Here is a 6,338-nt window from a genome sequence, read left to right as displayed (position 1 = left end):
GGCTCCAGACCTATTTCCTGTCTTCTCTCGCATTGGATATCTATCACATTTGGCATTCTGAATGAGGATTGAGCATCTTCCCTAGGGTCTTCCCTGTTGTCCAGCTTCTGCAGGCATATAGATCTCAGTATGTTTATCCTCTATGTCTAATATGCACTTATGAGTGAGTATTTACCATGTTTGTCTTTGTGCTTCTGAGTTACCTCACTCAAGATGATCTTTTCTAGTTTCCACAATTTGCTTGCCAGAAATCTCCTTCAGCTGATTAACGCCTTCAGCAAAGTGGCTGCATACAAAAGTTACTCAAAAACATCAGCAGCCCCCTTTAATAAAAAAGACAAAATGGCTGAGAAAGAAACAACACCTTTTACAATAGCCACAAATAACATAAAGTACCTTGGTGTGACTCTAACCAAGCAAGTAAAAGACCTGTATGAAAAAAAAAATCCTATTGGATCTTAAAGCTCCTCAGTCCTAACTCTTTCATCTTTTTAACCTGCCTGCCTGGTAGGAATAAGAATATTTTAAAGACACATTTATATCTCTTTCTTAGGTGAACATCTCGTGAAACTGTGAACTCCATGAAATTTAATTTCCCCTTGAGTCTCTTTCTATGAAAAGGCTGATTCCTTTAGATGAAATCTTCTTTGCTAAATAAACAGTATTTCAATGTCTGAATACCTTGTGGGAGAAAAAGAAGCTGAGAATGAAAGAGGGATTTAAGGATGGGAAAAATTTCTTATATGACTTGGTTAGATTACTTAGTGCTGTGTATCTTGCCTTCCATCTAAAATTGTTAGGACCTCAAGGATGAATTAGTTACCTTATAACTTCATCACTGGTCAAAATTATGGAATAAATATGGTAATATGTTTTCAGTTTTCATTTTACTTTTTGTCATTGTTTTCTCTTTTTATTTTAAAGAATAGTCCCACTATGTATCTCTGGCTGTCCTGAAACTCAGTATATATCCTCGATATACCCACCTTCCCTCCAGAGTGCCTGCATTATAGGAGACATGTCACGGCTTGGTAATTCAGTTTTTCTTTAATTGGCTTATTGAGGATGAGTGGCTGAGCCTGACTGGTTATGGTAGTTAGGACATGAGCTGTGTTCCTAACTCCGGTAACAGAAGAAGGCTCCCATCTAATGCAGCCCTCCTGCTTAAGTGTGATTGCTCATCTTACTCATCACATCATTCTATTACATCACTAAATGAAGTTGAAGCCACCTCAGCCAGGTATGGTGACACAGGCCTGTAATCCTGGTGCTTAGAAAGAGGAGGCAGGAATTTCAAGGTTTCAAGTTCACCCATGGAGTGAATGATGAGTGGTATAGTAGGAGATCTTCAGAACAAAGAAAGGCAATTCGTAGCCCAGGCCAAAGTCCATAGTCTTCCCTGCAGCTACAGAAATTCAGAGCCATGGCACTAGCAATTGTTTGCTGAGCTATTTACCACCTTGGCTTTTCTAATGTTTCTTTTTCAAGGCAGCTTAGGTCACTTCAGGGTCTGATTCCTGTTAGTCATTAATGAATGCAACTCTCCTGCAAGTGGAGAAATTAGCCTCAGGCAGGGATGAACTCCCTCATTACATATCCAATGGAAAGTCTTCAGCCCTGAAACCATATACACAATATCAACAGACATGGATTAATGTTTAGTTCATATATTTGGACATAATTGCTCACATACTTATAAGGAAAAATTGGAATGGATGAATTTGGGAAGGGATGAAGAAAGGACATGGAAAGGGGAAATTGATGTAATGTATTTTAATTAACGTACAACAATAAATACACCAACAGAAATGGACTCAGCAGGTATTGTTTATATATTTATACAAACTTACATACTTAATAGGAAAAATTGAAATGAAGTATATGGTAAGGGATGGAAAAAGGACATTTAAAGGAGGAAATGATGTAGTGTACTTTAATTAACATATACAAAAATAAATTTTAAATGAAAATTGCCTAGACAGATGACATAGCAATGAAAAGTACTGGGTCGTGTTACAAAAGATATAAGTTCCAATTCAAAAAGAAGCTCCTAGCTAAAACAGCTCCTTAAATTCATTCCCAATGAATCAGATGCCCACTTCTGGCCTCTGCCTATACTGTACACAGTTACATGGAAAAAAACTTCCATATATGCATACATAAAATATAAATAAACCTTATGAAATGAAATTTCCAGTTATGATGTCATAGCCCTGAGATAGACTGCAGCCAGAGGTAGTTGAAATGAACTCCTTCTGGTCCTGCATAGAAGCAGCTGTGTCTCTCCTCTGAGTCTGCCTTCTCAGAAACAAAAGCTGCCTTACTCTGAAGTAAGAGTAGCTCACCATATCTCTTCATCTATGAACTGCAAACACAGTGCTTACAGGTAACTTTTCCTTGATGTTTTCTGTATTTGTGTTCTCTTTTCTTTGTATGTGTGAGCATTGTGACATCGATTAACTCTTCAGGTCTATCTTTCAGGGCATACATTTTGATCCAGAAGACAGATTTGCTCTGTAAGTATCCCAGTACTTTAAGGGGTGAGACTTGCAGTCTAACATTTTTAACAATTGAAATTGTTCAAGAAAAAACCTGGGTCCTGACCCTAGAAGAAATTTAAGGTTGACAGGACCTGTGGAATGCACAAATCAGAGAACATGCAAAAAAAGGTTGTGAAAACATTGTTCAAGATAGAGGATCAGAGTAGGATCTGGGACTATGTGTCCTTTTAATGACAGAAGCTACACTCAAAAGACTTGCCAATATACTTGCATGAACATGAACTGAAGTGCTCCAGGAAGAAATCATAGTCCTCAAACCTATGCAAAGACATATATGGAACAAATAAAGTTGAGCATGGGAGAAATATTCTTCCTAGTAAAGAGCATAACAGTTAGTTATCAAGCACCAAAAAAGTCACCCTGAAAACATATAGAGGTCACATTGAAAGACTGACCAAATTATATTTAGAACTCTATATGCATACATATGTGTGCTTAATAATGAAATTAATGAAAAAGACCATGAATGTGTTTTTTCTTCCAAAATACATTAATTTATTTATAATTTCTATATTGTAACATTCTTCTTTCTCCTTTTTCATTTATTTATTTTTTATTTATTACAATTATTCACTTTGTATTCCAGCTGTAGATCCATCCCTCATCCCCTCCCAATCCCATCATCTCTCCATATTCTCCATCCATGCCCCGCCTGAAGTCCACTGAAAGGGGAGGTCATCCTTCTTAGCTTCCATCTGATCCTAGCTTATAAAGTCTCATCAAGACTGGCTGCATTGTTTTCCTTTTTGTTCTGTAAGGCTGCCCTTCCTCAAGAGGAAGTGATCAAATGCATTGCCACTGAATTCTTGTCAGAAACAGAACCTGTTTCCCTTACTAGGAAACCCACTTTGATACTGCCATGGGCTATATCTGAGCAGAGGTTCTATGTTATCTCTATTCATGGTCCTTTGATGGAATATCAGTCTCAGAAAAGATCTCTAGGCCCAGTTTTTTTTTTTTTGGCTCTGTTGATTTCTTTGTGGAGATCCTATCCCTTCTAGTTTTTTCTATGTCCCTCATCTTCCATAAGGTTTACTGCACTCTGCCCAAAGTTTGGGTATGAGTCTCAGTATCTCTGTTGAAACCCTTGTGGGTAGAGTCTTTCAGAGGACTCCTGTGGAAGGCTCCTGTCCTGTTCCTTGTCTTCTCCCACCTCCAATGTCTATCTTGTTTGCCCTTCTGATTGAGGCCTCAGCCTCTACCCAGGGTCCTCCTTGTTGTTTAACTACTTTAGGACTATAGATTTTAATATGTTTTTCCTATATTATGTGTATAGTATCCACTTATAAGTGAGTATATACTATGTGTGTCTTTCTGTTTCTGGGTTACCTCACTCAGGATGATCTTTTCTAGTTCCGACAATTTGCCTGAAAATTTCAAGATTTCTTTGTTTTTGATTGCTAATATTCTGTCATGTAAATGGACCACACTTTCTGTATCCATCCCTCACTTGAGGGACACTTAGATTGTTTCAGATTCTGGATATGATAAATAAATCTTTTATGAACATATTAGAGCAAATGTACTTGCTGAATGGTGTAGCATCATTTGGATATATGCTCAGGAGGAAAATTGCTATCCTAACAAAAGTAATCTACAGATCCAAAGCAATTCCCATCAAAATACCAACACAATTCCACAGACCTTGAAAGAACTATTCTCAACTTCATATGGAAAAACAAACAAAAAAAATCGGAATTGCTAAAACAATCCTGTGTAAAAATAGATTGTCTGGAGGTATTTCCATCCCAGATCTCAAACTGTACTACATAGCAACAATAATAAAAACTCCATGGTACTGGCAAAGAAGCTGGCTGGTAGATCAATGGAATCAAACAGAAGACCAAACAATAAATCCCCAAACCTACAGATACTTGAATTTTGACAAAGAAACCCAAACCATACAATGGAAAAAAAGAGCATCTTCAAAAAATGGTATTGGACTATCTGGATGTCTACATGTAGAAAACAAATAGATCCATATTTATCACTGTGCACAAAACTAAAGTCCACGTGGATCAAAACGCTTAAAATAAAACCAGACCACTAAAAACAAAACAAAACAAACAAAAAAAACTTTAGAAGTAAAAATGGGGAAGAGTCTTGAACTCATTGGCACAGGAGACAACATCTTGAGAAGACCATGAATTTGATAGAGAGACAGGAGGGGAGTTTGGGAATGGTTGGAGGGAGGAAAATATTGTAATTTTATTATAATCTCAAAATTCAACTATATTAGCTCACTCATGATTTTTAAGTGAATAACTATTCAGTAGTTTAAAAATTAAAATATGCAGACAACCTACAAAATGTTGTCTTTGTAATCAAGATACAGAGTGCTAAAACTTTGCATATTCCATCTCTCTTCTATGGTTCATAGCTCCAAATTTGAGTAGATTTGTACTCAGATGTGAGTCTGTATCCTGCAGTAACTGCAAAAACCAGAAATGTAAAAAGGAACAATTTCTACAGTAAGAATGTAATTGGTGTGTGAGCAATATGATATAGAAGCTTATAAGTGATTCGGAAGAGGAAATGGAGATAGTTAAGCAAATGTCCTTGTTGTATGGTTGAGCATCTTTTGGATATATGCCCAGAAGTGGTAGAGATGGGTCTTGAGATAGTACTATTCTCTATTTTCTGAGAAAGTGACAGATTGATTTACAAAATGTTTGTACAAGTTTGCCCTCTCCAGCAAAAATGAGAAGGGTTTTCCCTTTTCCACATGTGTTGTCACTTGAATTTTTGATCTTTGCCATTCTGATGGGTGTAAGATGGAATCTCATTGTTGTTCTGATTTGCAGTACCCTGATGACAGTGGATGTTGATCATTTTTTAAGTGTTTCTCCATCATTTAATATTTATTTGTAATAGCCAGAATCTGGAAACTACTCAGATGTCCTTCAAGAAGAAAGAAAGGATAAAGAAATTGTGCATTTACACATGGAATACTATTCAGGTATTAAAAAAAAAAAAACACAAACAAGAAAATCATGAAAGGAAAAAAGAAAAAAAAGGAAAAGAAAGGAAGGAAGGGAGGAAGGAAGGAAGAAAAATTCAAACATTCATCTTTAAAGAACATTTCTGTTATCATAAATAGACTTCTATAACCTTAGCAATTTATACACCTTGGTTGAACACTTGTTGTTAGTGCTTTTCTTTTTCTTTTTTCTTTTTTTTCCACAAAAAGAAATTGTATTGTGGTACCCTATGAAGAATGCTATGGTAAATGTATTTTTCTTTTTTTTAATTACATTTTATTCACTTTGTATCCTGTCTGTAGCCTCCTTTGATGTCTCTTCACAGTCCCACCCTCTCTCTTCTCCTCCTATGCCCCTTACCTAGTCCCTAAAAGGGGAGGACCTCCTCCTTGTCTATTTGACCAAAGCCTACATCATCTTGTTCTGAGGCACAGCAAGGCTGTACCCCTCCCCCCAGGGGGAGATAATCACAGAGCCAGCCACTGAATCCATTTCAGATACAGCCCTTTGCTCCCCTTACTCGGGAATTCACTTGGAAACTGAGCAGCCTATGGGCTTCCTCCGAGGGGATCTAGGTCGTCTCTTTGCAGGGTCCTTCACTGGAGTATCAGTCTCTGAAGATCTCCTGGGCCCAAGTTTTTGGCTCTGTTAGTCTCCTTCGGGTCTTTCTATCTCCCTCTCCTTCCATAGGTCTCTTGCACCCTACAAAAGTTTGGCTTTCCCTCGTGGAAGGCTATCCTGTTCCTTGTCTGTCCTTGTCTATTCCAATGGATATCCTGTTTGCCCTTCTGAGTGA

The sequence above is a fragment of the Meriones unguiculatus genome, assembly GCF_030254825.1.
Source record: "Meriones unguiculatus strain TT.TT164.6M chromosome 13 unlocalized genomic scaffold, Bangor_MerUng_6.1 Chr13_unordered_Scaffold_34, whole genome shotgun sequence".
Classification (NCBI taxonomy): domain Eukaryota; kingdom Metazoa; phylum Chordata; class Mammalia; order Rodentia; family Muridae; genus Meriones; species Meriones unguiculatus.
Note: the sequence above shows the minus strand (reverse complement) of the source record.